Genomic DNA, 15,232 nt, shown 5'->3' with positions numbered 1-15,232 from the left:
TAATCAGAGTAAAGGTGCTGTGGGTTGTGGTATAAAATGGAAATGGAGACATAGCTTGCTTCGAGATCCCAGAGGCTTGTGAGCGCTGTGCTAATTTTTTTAAAAGATCTTATTTTTTTGAGAGAGAGAAAGAGAGAGAACACGAGTGAGGGGATGAGCAGAGGGGGAGGGAGAAAGAATATCAAGCAGATTCCGTGCTGAGCAGGGAGCCTGACACGGGGCTTGATCTCACATCCCTAAGATCCTGACCTGAGCTGAAACAAGAGTTGGATGCCCCAACAACTGAGCCAGCCAGGTGCCCCAATACTGTGCTCATTCTGATTATAATTGTGAGTAGTGAACATGATGAAAAATCGTTCTGAAGAGAAGTGACGTGCTCGGAGCTGTTCTCTAGGCAAATCACTTAGCTGGCATCATGGAAGGTGGTCTGGGGATAAGAGAAGACAAGAGAGCGGGGTTACAGGCGGTTCTCACAGTCACTGGTCAGTCAGGAGCTGGGGAAGTCTTGAGCGGCATGCCAGATTGTCTTGCTGCTCAAACATCAGCTGGCTCTGTCTGGGGGGGTTATATCTCCTTGCCCCATGGACATCAGGCACAGCTATGGGACACGATGCACCCCCCCACCCAGGGGGAAGAGTATACTCTTGAGTACGTGCAGCCAAGAACAGTCATCTGAAATGTGGTCAGGGGTCCTGTAACAGAGATGATGTGGCAGAGAACTGAAGCCCACTGAAAATGGACACACAGTCTAAGGGAGAAGCACATTTGTTGTCAGGTGTTGAGCTCTAGGGGTCATTTGTCACTGCAGCATAAAGTGGGCAATCCTGACTGATACAAGAAAGATAATGTGAGGTGAGCAGAAAGGTCCAGGGTGGCCAGGTTAGGTGTGAGGCCATAAAACACAGCAGTTGCCGGTCTCATCACTATGAGAGAGAATGGGCATGGAGACATAACCACGTCACACCAGATTATTTCCTGGGACATTCTCTCTCAATTTCAGTAGACCCAATAAACTCTAACACACAATGCCCGGAAGCTGGATTTCAGCATCGCCACCTTGGAGATCACCAGGGGTTCACTTATGATCCAAAACAGAGCTGGGAAAAGATGAGTGCAGTCAGTAGCTGCTTATAAACACACACAGACACACACATGCATACGCACATACGCACATGCACACACACACAGTCTCCACCACCAGAACTGTGAATCTTGGGATTCACAATCTCTTTCACTTCATCCTTTCTCTCGACTTCTCCCTCATCTCTTTTCATCATCTTTCCCCTGTGTATTGTACAACAGGGTCGTAACGTATTTCAGCCTCTATGGGACATCATGCAGGATCCTAGGTTGGTGGGAGAAGAGGAAGAAAAAAAGCCAAATGTGACGTCCCCCTTTACCTTCAAAGGTGTACAAACACGAGCTGCACGGGCAGCTCAGCAGGAAAACTGGTTTCGAGGCATCTGATTACTAATTCTGAAGTCTGAGTCATGGACAGAATGCTGTCCTCTGCTGCCCCACCCAAGAGGCCTGAGCTGTCTAGAGAGCATTCGGGACTGTCCAGCAGCTAGTCGCCCCACAGGAGGCTTCCAGCTCACTGACACTGCATTCTTTGTGTCTATATCCCCAGTGCCCAGCACAGTGGCTGCTATCCAGTAAGCATTCAAAGTTGCTGGCAAAACCAGCACTGCAGACCCTCCGTAGGAAAGCTCTGCACTTTCTATTACACTTCTGTTCTGTCCCCTGTGACGTCATCAAAAGCCGGAAGTTGGACTCCCAGATGCTATCTGCAGAGAGCATGTCCGAGAGGTCAGGCTCAAGAGGACCAACCATTACCAGAACTCAGCTGGTTGCTTAGCTCGCTCCAAGTGCTAATAAGCAAACTGGGTCTTTCACACCAAATTCTCTCTTAAATCACAGCTGTAGAGGGGCTGGCCTCCTCCTATGTTCCAGATCTGGAGGCCCAAAGATTGGCTCTCCTGCTCTTATCTCACATGTTTCTTTGCTCTTTTCTTTTTTTTAAAATTCCTTTGCTTCTCCTAATTGCCCTCCACGGACAGAGAGAACATCACTGCAGGCAGCTCTAGACTAACCATCAGAGTTCAAGTCTATGTGTGCTAATGCTGTGACGCTCCCAGAATGCCCCAGTGGTTCCAACTATGAGGCCATTGAAGTAAGATTTTTCCAAAGTCAGTACTGAAATACTGGGACAGCCATTTGTCTGTACAGTAAAATAGCACCTCTCATCTCTGGGGACCATGATGGGGGGGCACACAACCATTAAAGGGAAAAAGAGTGTAACTGGTCACACACAGACTCTTGGATAGATCGCTACAGCTCATGACTGCAAAATTCCTACTCACTGTAGGGACAATGTTAAAGTCAACGTGAAACTATTTAGTTAATACTTCTAATTACTATTAAGTTTCAGTAAGCATCTGACATTTCCAGGTTTCTCTTAAAAAAGACATGACATTTGCTCTATCATCAAGAAAGTAATCTTTTGAGGCACCTGGCCGGCTCAGTCAGTTAAGTATCCATCTCTTGACTCTGGCTCAGGTCATGATCTCTGGGTCATGAGATCAAGCCTCACGTTGTGGTCCATGCTGGGTGTGGAGTCTCCTTGAGATTCTCTCTCTCCCTCTCCCTCTGCCCCTCCCCCCACTCGCTTTCTCTCTCTCTCTAAAAAAAGTAATCTTACATTTTCGTAACTGATGACAATAAGATGGACAGAAACGAGAGAAAAAGAAACCTGTCATATGTTTTTCCTACGGAAGAGCTGTAAATATGGGTAAGCCTCAAAAGGTTTAGTGTCTAAGTTTTTCTTATACATACCATCCCAGGCTGGAACCCAAAGAGACCAAATACTAGGAATTTGCTGGAAACTTATGCCAAGAGACAAAAACAAAACAAAACACATTTAAGGCATTTGGCAGAATGCATTAGATTTAGCAATTGCTCAACTTAGTAAATGCTTTAAGGACCCTTGATGATGAGCAAAGTTGATGAGCATTTTGAGCAGAGAAATGTAAATGGGCTGTTTCACAGACCGTTTCTGGCCATGAGGCGGCCTGCAGAGAATGTGGTGTGATTCACAGAAGCCATGGGGCCATCCTGCCTCTGCCTCTGGCTGAGGACAAGGACAACGGCGACAGCCCTGAGCTTCAGACTCTTCCTCTGCAAACTGTGGCCGATAACGCTGGCCAAGCCAAGTGTTCTCGCGCCCTTCCAGGTAACTGTGGCTGCAGGCGTGTAGAGGACCGTGACTGCTTGCGGCAAGAGCAGCTTTTTGCCTCCTTGGACTTGAATGCTTGGCTGTATCTGACAATGGAAGGAGAAACAATGCCTGTGTTCTAGAGGCTCCGAGGAGCTCGGGGTCCAAGGAGGGTTCGAATTTATGTGCCAACGTGCTGAGCGCGGTTCCTGGATGACAGAGGGTACCCCACAAATGTGAGCCGATCTGCTACTGTTTGTATGGTTCCCAGAGCAGTATAAACTACTCTAATTTATATTCTGGTGCTAAGAATGCAAACTTGCAAACTTTGAGAAGACACTTGAAATTCATTTTTACTCCATAAGAAATGGAAGCCTCCCTTCCACTCAGCAGCAGAAAGAATATATGCAGAGAGCCATTAGACCCTTCTCACTGACTCCATTTCTTCTCCAAGAAACACAGAGAGGCCACCTAATGCACTGTTCCAGCTGCAGTCCTCCTTGCCCACTGCTGGAAAAAGGGAATTCCAGTCTTTTCCAAGTACATGAGGCAGAGCGTCCCCTCTGCAGCTGGCCACAGTGGAAGGTGCTCCAGACCCAGAGCCAGGCTTTGATTTGGCCAAGCCGTCACAGGGTCAGGGCCAGTACTTCGAACAGGGGCAGCCCACCAGCTACAGGCGAGACCATGGAAGGAAAAAACCAATTGCTCTGCTCTGGAGATTGTTAAGGACGGGGGTGCAAAGAGAAAAATCTGTGCAGGTCACCGCCTGATGGAAATGTATTCCTTATAGGGCAGGCAACCGTGCTCTTCTCGGCTTCTCATCTATTACCTTTCCAGGGCTTTCAGCTATCGGGTTCATATCCTCGCCATGACACTAGCTCGGATTTTTTTTTTTTTTTTTTTTTTTTTAGATAAAACAGATTAGAAGAGCAAATCACCTGATATAGGGGTCTAGAGGATGACTTCTACCAGGAGTGAATGTCAGAGATTATCTAATGATCAGATGAAAAGCTCACAGCGCAAGTACCAGTGCCTAATCTTCCCCTCAGCCCAAGCACAGGACAGAGAAAGGACTCCCTTCCCGACACCAGAGCTTCGGTGATGCTGCGGTTAAGAACGAGAAATTTCTATGCGACCGCTGACCCCCCATGCTACTCTGAACATTTTCATGACTAATTAGCTACAGGTTCCCGTGAATCAGAGATTTTCATGGTGGTTTGGTTTCTTCATCCCCAATGTCTTCGTGACGTGTGACAGCTAAGAGATTTTGATTTAACCCTTTGAGGAAAAAGAAAAAGTGTTCAGCATGAATTGCGAGGCTCTGTGGGGTTGTGGAAAGGGTAGAGGCTCCGTGTCCAGGGCCCACGTAGTGCTATGTGTGTGCGGTCGGCTGCGTCGCCCTTCCTTGCACCTTACGCACGAGCCCTGCCACGCGGCTTCTGTGAACCCCGGGGAAAGAGTGGGTACCTCAGCAGTGGGGTGGGCAGCAGCTGGTGCGCACAGAGAAAACGCACGCCTTGTCCGAGCAGAAAGTTCCAGCAGCGTGGCGGGTTCCTGCCAACTCCTGCTCTGCTCTCTCTGCAGCAAAGCCAACTGACAACAGGAGGACTTAGACGACTCTAACTTCCTCCGATGAAGAACAGAGGACGTTCGCTTCTAAGGGAGGAGCAAAGGAATATAGGAAAAGGGCTGTTGGAAGAGCTGTTTCTAGTTCTGGTTCCTCCAAGTATCACTGTTTGACCTCGGGCAAGTCATTTAACTTTCATGAGCCTTGGTTTCCTTCCTCCTTTTAAAAATGAGAATACGAATTCTTTCTATCTCAGAGGATCAAACAGAGCCGGAATGGGGCACATTTCCTCTAAAGGGTCACAGAGTCAATCTTTTAGGTGTTGTGAATCATGTCTGGTCTCTGTCACTGCTTCACCTTCCTGTTTCTCTCCTTCCCCTCTTCTCCCTCCTCCTCCTCCTCCTCCATCCACACTTTAAAGTTTATACAGTTAGAGTTTATAGTTCAACAATAAAACCCATCCTTAGCTCACTGGTCATACAAAAACAGGCCTTGAGCCAAACCTGGGCCTCTGGCCATATCTTGCTCACCCTGCAATTTGAAAGGATCATTAAAGGGCACAAAGGCTGGGATGGGGGAGTGGTAGAAATCAGGTGATAAATTCACTGCACAAAACATATGATCCCAGGCCCTGCCTGGAATCAGCAGGAATGTGGGATGAAAGGTGCATGAGGACGAGCCTGGACCAACATGACATCAAATCAGGAGGACGTTTAGTTATTTTGACCTACTGTGCATTGAAGTTTCTCATAATGACACATGAAGTGATGGCTATGTACTATTAGTATTTTATCTTCTGAAAAACTAGATACTCTTTAAGTGAAAATGAAACAAAACCCACAAAAAATGTCAACCAGTACTTTCAACAGACTTCGGGTATCCCATGTTTTATCACAGCCTGGCACAGTGAAGTGAACTCTGGGTTTAGGGGTAGATTGGGTTCCTTCTGCAGAGCTCTAAGTTTTCTGCGGTTTCTTATCTATTGTACTGATGCAATACTTACACGAAGCCCTTCAAGCCAGAGTTGTATGGATCAACCTCTGAATTTAGCGCTCAGAGTTGAGTCATGCCCAGTGTCTCGAAGGAGAGGTGAGCCCAACAAAGGAGTCCTCAGTCTCACATTTACAGGAAACCAGAAATTCTAGAGCATGGAATACATAGATGGAGCCAGGGAAAAATATGAATGAACTTTCTCTTACTGAATTTGCTCTGGTTTTGCTGACAAGACTAAAGATAGGTCATAAAAAAGCAATCTCCCTTGGGATAATTCCAGTAGTTCCCAGAGCTCTGTTGCTAAAGACCATCTTCCACCAAATAAACCGGGTCCCTTGGAGAAATGGCTGACCACAGGGCAGGGGCTGAGAAAGTTCCAAGTGAGCTCAGAACTTCTTGTTGCAGTAGAAAGTAAATAATCAAAGAATGATTGGAACATGTCAAAAGGACACAAACACCAGCTTAAAAGAAGACTCCACTGGCCAAATGTGGGGCAATGTGAGCACGAAAAAAAAATGGTAATAAGCTATAGCCTGTATAATAACGAGCGTACATGAACCCACACTGATAGAAGCAAACAAATAAATAAGTGGAGGAGGAAGGAAAACTTTTCCTTAAAGCTGAAAGCCAGTCAGTAAGTACAGAAGAAATGATGGCATGTGAAAAAATGGGCTTTGGCAAAGACCCTAGTAATACTTGTTTCCGACATGAATCATCAACGGATAGTACAACTAGAGGAAGGACTGATGACAAGCAGGATATCGACCTAGTCTCCTGTTTCTTTCCATACATATCTATTAATGGCAAAGATAAGAAAAAGTAACTTTATGCCAGAGAGACCTGTAGACACCACCTCACCAGGGGATACTGACATTAGCGGTGATGACGTCATGTGCATCTATGAAGCACTGAACAGGACTTCGGTTGCGTTTCTGACAAAGATGTGCAGCCTGCATCTAATAATGGGGAAATATCAGTCAAAGCAAATGAAGACCTTCTACAAAACAAATGGTCTCTTCCAAAGTGTCAAGGCCATGGAAAACAGTGACGGGCAGAGGAACGGCTTCACATTAGGGGAGATTACAGACGTGACTACTAATGCCATATGTGACCTTAGACTAGGTTCTGCACCAACAACACACGTTCCTTTCCCACGAAAACCACTAGTAGGGCAGTTGGTGAAATCTGAAGGGTATGCAGATTAGGGAATAACATTGCATCGGTGTTCCCTGATGTCGATAAAAGTATTATGGTCACGCAAGAGAATGTCTTTGTTTACTGTATTTAGAAGTAAAGGAAAAGAAGCATTAGATCCATAAGTTAGTCTCAAATGGCTCAGAAAAGAGAGAACATCATAAAGCAAGCATGGTAAATGATCAGTTTTTAGGGGATCTGTGTACGACAATTCCTTTACTATCTTTATACTGTTTTTTCTAAGTCTCAACTAATTTCAAAAAAAAGTTTACCTGTCAAGTGGGGGTTAGGGACAAGAACTTAGGTTTACCTTATTCTCCATCATTTGGACTTCAGAAATGAATGGTAATTTAGAGCAATAAATTGGGGTCCTAAGCTCTGATACTAGCGCCCCCCCCCCCAAAAAAAAAGGAGAGGAACAGTCTGAGGGAAATGCTTTGGCTTGGCCATCAGGAAGCAGCCAGGATTTTTGGTCCTCTGAGGATTTCACTGGTAAATGTACACAGGGACCAGAGACCAAAGAAAGGCATTAAATTAAAACTACACATTCCAAAATCACCACAAGTTGAGGCATCTTACATAAGCAAATATATGGGCAGCAGTGGGGTAAAGGGGCAGAGCTAGGGACGAAGAAAGGAATAGGTCATCAGAAAGGAAACTCTGAAGCCCCCCAGAGGGCAGGCAGAAACCTTGCACGTCATGTGCCCTCCAGGAGAGGAAACCCACAACAGGCTCAGGCAACCCCAAGCAAAAGCAGGCAAAACGAATGTGCTTCTCTGAAGGGACAGGAAGCCAAGGGAACAGAGGTAGAGCCCGATGACCTCCTCACATTGCTCTATTTCCTTTCTAGACCTTATGAGCACTTTCCTTCCACTAACTCAGTAGCTATCTCCCCCTGAAAGATACTTGAAAAAAACCCCACATGCACAAAAAATGCACATTACTCATTACTCATTTCTAGACTGCTTCGAAACAAAGGAACCAGGCTTAAAAGATACTCCTTTGGCGCCATCTTGTGTCTGCGCACGGATGTGACGAAATCCTCTTCCCAATTCTCCCCAAACACCTAAGATGGGACATTTCTTCTCATTCCAACCTAAAATTCTTCTACGTCTTTAAATCTCTTATTCTGAAGCTAAATTTTTTTAACACATTAAATCAATCAGCAAACAAGGGCATCATTTTCAGTGCAAGGAAAGATTTATGGGTCTGTTCAAAGTAAGATAAAACCAAATCAGTCACCACTCCCTGGGATATTTTAACTATCATATAGTATTTCGCATTTCTCCTTTCAAACTAAATAGTCCCTCATTGTAACAGAACCTCTCATAGATATATCAGTTTATAATTACAGGCCTACCTCAGCGATACTGAGGGTTCGGTTCCAGACCATGACTATAAAGTGAGTCAAATGAATTTTTTGGTTTCCCAGTGATATACACCTTATGTTCACACCACATTGTAATCTCTAAGTGTGCAATAGCATCATGCCTCAAAAACAGTGCACATACCTTAATTTAAAAATACTTGCTTGCTAAAAAATGCTAACCATCATCTGCGCTTTCAAGCAAGCCGTAATCACTGATCACAGATCACCACAGCACATAGAACGACAACGACAAAGTCAGAAATAGTGCAAGAATTACCGAAATGTGATGCAGAAACACAAAGTGTGCAAATGCTGGAGGAAAAATGGCGCTGCTGACAAACTTGCTCCACACGGGGCTGCCATGAACACCACTGTGTAAAAAATGTGGTCTCTGTAGGAAGATTGGTAGGGGAAGAAAGGGATAAAGAAAGGGGGGGTAATGAGAAGGGGGAATGAACCATGAGAGACTGTGGACTCTGAGAAACAAACTGAGGGCTTCAGAGGGGAGGGGGGTGGGGGAATGGGATAGACCGGTGATGGGTAGTAAGGAGGGCACGTATTGCATGGTGCACTGGGTGTTATACACAACTAATGAATCATCGAACTTTACATCGGAAACCGGGGATGTACTGTATGGTGACTAACATAATAAAAAAACATTAAAATTAAAAAAAATGTGGTCTCTGTAAAGCGCAATGAAGCAAAATACAAGAAAATGAGGTATGTCTGCAAAGAAAAATCAGTCATAAATTATACATAGTTTTATTCACTTCCCTTTCTTTATATTTAAAGAAGCAAATACACCATTTTTTAAAGATTATTTATTTATTTGAGAGACAGCAAGCATGTGCGTGAGGGGGAAGGGGCAGAGGGACAAGCCGACTCCCTGCTGAGCAGGGCTCCATCCAAGGACCCTGAGATCATGACCTGAGCCGAAGTCAGACACTTAACTGACTGAGCCACCCAGGTGCCCTTACGCAATCTTTTTTTTTTTTTTTAAAGAGAAGAATTATAAGCCTTTCAAAGATATTCAAGTGTATATTATTCAAATCTGTTTCATCTCTAAACTTAAGCAAAAATACATTATACACGTTTTCATCAGCACTAAGATACACGTGCTGTAACCTTCCAAAATCAGAGCAGAGATCTATTCACGGTATGCGTGCTATGCTCAAGCCAACTCCTGCCTGCTCATTAAGACTGCAGTGCGCATCCCCTCCCGGACACGCATTCAGTGACGTCACAGTGGTAGCGTGAAATCAGCCACGGTGGGAGCAACTTCACCACAGAAACTGACACGTGCCACAAAGCAGGGCCCCCAGGTCCACTCCTGGAGAGCCAGCTGTGAAATGCTCACCAGCACAGCGCTCCATGGGGGAGGAGAGGACGCTTCATCAGTATCTTCCCTGTCAACCATGTGCCAGGAACCAGAGCCATGCTGAAGAGAAAGACTTCATTTTAGGGTATCCTATAAGGACACTGCTAAATATCTTTAATCCCAATGATATCTTCCAACACTATCTACATGTATCAATGCCTTTCTTATCTATCATCTTTTCTTAAAATCTCTCATAAACGAAGAGACTATAAATATTAGCCTGCAGTGAGGGTATCTGGAGCTTCCCTCCCCCCCAAAGCCAAATTTCTTGGGAAGGCAAGCAAAAGGCCAGTGTTGAGAGATCTCCAGCTTCTTGCTGGCTCCATTCCGATTCTTTTGCATCTTGGGTGTAAGGCCAAGTGCTTAGGTTGACGACCATGACAATTTAATCTGCACCATACAGAGAGGATAAATGTGGGACTCATCAGAGGATCGTAAGACTCCTCTGCTTCCCTCAGAAACTTCAAGCAATGGCAGCGATGGTTATTCCTGGAACCAGCCATCAGGAAGGCGAGTTATACACTCCCGGAGACTGGGGAGCACTCCCAAACAGAATGCAAGCGGGTGGCTGTTGGAGATTTCTTTTGGAAGGAGGGGGCAGAAGATAAATTCTGACACAGGGGGAGCAGGGTGTCCTGTGCACTGTTTTAACGACAGGAACAAGCCACTGTGTGTCGAAGTGCAGATGTAACCAGCCAGCCTTGCAAGGGTGGTGCTGCAGAAAGGAACGGGCTGCATTTAGCTCACCCTGCTCCAGGGCCAGGAAGAGCTCCTCCCATGCACTGGATTCTCCCAGAATACTGATGGGGATTCCATGGGGCACGGAGGGACAAGGTCACCCCCCCCCTCAAAGGTTCACAGCTCCATCTCACTGCTTCTTCGACTTTTAAAAAGGAGACTTTTTCTTTCCTTAAATTCTCAGCTGTTTGCGGTTCTCAGCTCTGAGGCCTCGGTCTGGGGAAGGTCTGCCGTGAGCCGGCAGAGGGCGCATGGGTCCCCTGGTGTGATGGCTCTGGCTCTGGGGGGTCACCAGAAAGAAGCTTGCAGAAAGCCAGGAAGCCTTTCCTTCAACTCATTCAAACAAGCCCTATTAACATGGGGTGGGAGCTAAAGTCCCAAAGTAAAATTCACTCTTGGCTAAAAAACGGTGCTTTTCTTTCCTCTGATTATAAAATAAACGATAATTTATTTTCTACCTTAAACTCTCTGCTTCCTGAGTTTCCTATAATGATGTTCTAAAAGCACACCATCCAGAGAGAACCACTGCTCATACAACTGAGTTTATACTGGAATTTTCACAGAATTATAAAAATAAGAGTCTTTCCATCTGTTCAAACTTTGGTTTAAGAGGCTACACAATTCCATTATATTAAGTTAATGAACTTGATCAATACCCTTTTTAGAGTGTGTAAAACGTTTGTTACAATAGCAAAAGATTGTTCTGGAGTTAAGGTTATTTTCTCAAGACAAATTCCAGGAGGTAAATTACTGTACCTAAGGGTGTACGGTCTGTTTGGCTAAAAGCTCTTCCATCATATTACCATCAGCTGTGGACGAAACTGCCTGGTTGACAGCACCCTACTGAACATTTTTTCTTCTGTGTCACTTGTCAAAAACTTGTTATGTCATTACTGATTCTTTTGATTAGTAGAAAAATTGAATTTGTCTATTTTTATGCATTATTTATATTCAAACACAAGCTCGTCCATCTGTCCATCCACTCAGCAAATGTTTACTGAGCACCTGTTACGTATAAGACATTGTGCTAAAACCTAACACATTACCTTGAACCACACATTATGTGGAGCCACTTTCTATGAAATTCACCTTGGATTCCGTGTTTCTGAGTCATTCTCCTCTTTCTGCTCCCAAGGCCACCAATTCTTGTCCAGGCACCCAAGAGCTCTTGCAAGGATTACAGGGTCTACAGTGATAGCCTACTACATATCCAGCCTATAAGCTTTTCCTCTACTCAGAAATCTCGCCCTTTTCTCCACCTTCTCCTCAAATTCCCTAGCCTGAGCTCCAAGGCCTCTGAGCTTCTGGAACCATCCAGAAGCTTCTGGAACCTTTCCAGTCTTCCTTCTATCACCTTCCTCATCATGCCGTATGCCTGCCGACCTGACCCAGCTGCTGTCCTCTGAACAGTGCTGTTTTCCAGCACAGGGTGCCCTGAGCCATGTGATCTCGCTACAGCTCCGCCTAAGTGAGTCCAGAGCCCCTACCAAAGCCCAGCTCAAACCCCTCCTTCACCAGGAAGCTATCCCTGGTCCCATGGCACAAACACTCCTGATTTCAGAACCCAGGTGGTGTCCACTGCACCGCACCCTCCCCAGACTGCCCAGAGTGCAGCGCCCCCTTCTGCTCCTCCCCCTTCTCCTCCTCCCACTCCTGCCACCACTGAGGGGCCAAGGGTGACCTGCTCATTTTTGTATCTTGTCGCCTAGAACAGTCCTGCCATACAGCTGTCTCTCCACAAAGGTTTGCTAGAACAAAGAATGCATGAAGAAACGCATGGGTAAATAAAGGGCTAGCAGCCATGTAGAGAAGCCAGTCTGCAAATGCAGACAGAAATAGCAATGAGAGGCTCAAGGCCATCCCCAGGGGTCTCTGAGCCCCAGCTGTACTCCCACCCTTCGGCCACATGGAGGTGAGCCTCAGGACACACCTGCGTCTCTGTTCTTTCATGCACTGCGTCTCTGAGACTAGGACCTTCAAGGATGTCCAAAGGGTGAGAGAGGTTTCACCTGTGGGCTCTAAAGCACAAATTCTAGAAAAGACATCCTCACCCTCTAAAATTCCTTCCTGCTCTAAGCCACTGAAGAAAGCGAACTTTAGCAGGAATGTTCTTTCTTGCACCACCACTCTTGCACAGTAGGCAGTGCGAGGCTTTCCTGATCCTGGCCTCAAGCCAAAGGCCTGACTCACTCCTACTGCAAGTGACCATCCCCCAGGAAGACTGCTCCCCTTTCTGCAAAGAAACTCCTGTCGCTACATGCCAATGGCCTATGTCAGGGGCTGCCTCCTGCAGGGTGGTCAGAGCGGGATCACCTTCTCAAGGAGAATATTCTTCCCCATGAGATTTCTGACAGGCATTTCAAACCCTCTTTGAGCAAGAGGCTCTGTCAGGCCACCTGCCACTCAAAATCAAGCCCATAAACAATTAGAATAACTGTGTCCATACATCTAGTAACAGCTACAGCAATCACTTGTGGGAGATGTGGAGAAATCTAAAAATCAAGAGACATGCTTACAAAGAGCCACCAGGGGCCTCACTAGGCCTGTGTATTTTTTTTCCTTTGCACAAAAAAACAAAAATAAAACCAATAAACAAAGAAGTTGGCTTTTCTGGACACAAACATGAGATTGTATTAGAAGTGAATAATATTTTTAAAGATTAGGAATGACAGACTTTTCAGTAGCTTATTTCAAGAAATAATAGCATTTAGGCAGTCTTTTTTTCTTGGAGAGCTTATGCTTATGATACCCATCATTCACACCTGGGAGAAAAGAAAAAGAATTACAGACCCTGCTTCACCAGGCAAGTGCCCAAATAAGCAAGTCAGATCTTCTGAATGCGATAAACAGGGGCTGTAAGGGGAGCTGCTCACTCATTCTAGTCATATTTATTTATAATCTGTACTCTGACTGCTGCCATGAATAAAAGCCTGGAAGAGAAATGGTGTTACTGCTTACCTAGGGCGTACCAGGGCTTCTGCAAACTGCCTTCATATGCTTTCTCATTTAATTTGTAAAACTTGCTTTATAGCCAAGGAAACCGAGGCTCAGAGAATTAAATAAACTGACTGAGGACAAATAGTTAGAAATGCATGGAGTTGGGGTTTGACCCATGTCTATGTAAATGGGTCTATTTCTTTCTCTTCTACTGTGCTTAATTTCACAGCCATACACATGATACTGAATCAATGAAGATGCTCTCTGCTGTATGTAGCGTAATGCTTGGTGTGGCAGGTTGGATTGTTGGGTCCCAGTTCTTCAATCCCCGTAGCCTGTCCTCTACCTTTGCAGTGTCCTCCTCACTTTGGATGGAGAACACTTTGGATGGAGAACACACCTAGTAAGAAGGTTGGGTTTGGCCACTGACTTGCTTTGCCATGAGAACGTGTGTAGGGTGGGTTCCAGTCCAAGGAGGACGACTGGCAAGATCAGCCAAGTGGAACCTAACGCATAGCCCAGAGTCAAACGTAGACACCTGCAGCGTAAAGTAGAGGCACTCAGCCAAGCTCACCACAGATCTGTCAGGCCCAGGCCCGAGAGCATGAGAATAATGACTTTGTCGTAAGACACAGAGATTTTGAGGTTGTTTGCTAGAGAGTATCACGGTGTTAACATCAACCAGTGGAATGGATTAAAATGATTTAAACAGATTCACACGGCAAGATGCATAGAGTTCAGTAGTTCCAGAACTGGCTTGGTGGATCCATGGTGCTAGCAAAGATGAATATTCTTTTTCATTCTATCACCAGGCTGTCCCGAGGCTCTCAGCGATGCTTCCCCTCCTCGGAGCCCAATGGCTGCAACAGTTTCACGCACTGTGTCTTCAAATGACAGCATTGCAAGGAGAAAGAAAAGTGGTGGGTCTTATAGACTGAATTGTGCCCTCTTCCTCAAATTCATATCTTGAAGCCCTGACCCGTGTGACTGTATTTGGAGATAAGATTTCTAAGGAGGTAACTGAGGTTAAATGAGGCTATAAGGGTAAAGTCCTGATCTGACAGGACTAGTGTCCTGATAAGAAGAGGAAGAGACACCAGAGCTCACTCTTTCTCAGTGTACTTGCTTACACCCAGAGGAAAAGCCAGGTGAGGACACAGAGGAAGTGCTATCTACAAGCGTGCAGGAGATCTCCCCAGAAACCAACCCTGCTGGTGTCTTGATCTTGGACTTCCAGCCTCCTGTGGTATTTTGTTATGGCAGCCTTAGCAGACCGTGGCGGCGGGGTAAAATAGGATTCTTTAATACTGCTCTTTCATCATTGAGGAAAATCCTTCCCAGAAGTTCCCCGGCAGACTCCCATTCCAGACCCATTGCCTGGAACTGGTCACATGATCACTTCAGACCAATTACTGGCAAAGGAGAATGGGATTGCCATGATTGCCTCTGACCAATCCTGATGAATCACCTAGGATGCAGTACACTGCCTCCCAAGGAGATTTAGGGTGTGTATCCTTCAGAATAAGCTAGGATATTCTATAGTTACAAATTCCAGTGGTTTACCACAAAGGTTTATTTCAGAGTCATGTGGTCTTGTCTGCTAAGGATTGGCTACAACTCTACTTTATTTTCTTTGCTCTGACGCACAGGATGATGGAACACAGAACATGGCTGGGACTGGAACACGGCTGATCTCATGGCTAAGGGAACAGAGAACAGGATAAACCTCAAGCTGGTTCTAGGGCTTCTGCCCAGAACTGACATGCATGATCTCCATTCATATTTCATTAGCCAGGGCAAATCTCATGGCCAATCCTGACGGCAATAAGGCAAGGAAAGACA

Source organism: Ursus americanus, chromosome 6 (genome assembly GCF_024610735.1).
Source record: "Ursus americanus isolate L20-20 chromosome 6, mUrsAme1.1.p, whole genome shotgun sequence".
In the NCBI taxonomy this organism is placed as follows: Eukaryota; Metazoa; Chordata; class Mammalia; order Carnivora; family Ursidae; genus Ursus; species Ursus americanus.
This window is presented reverse-complemented; position numbering follows the sequence as displayed.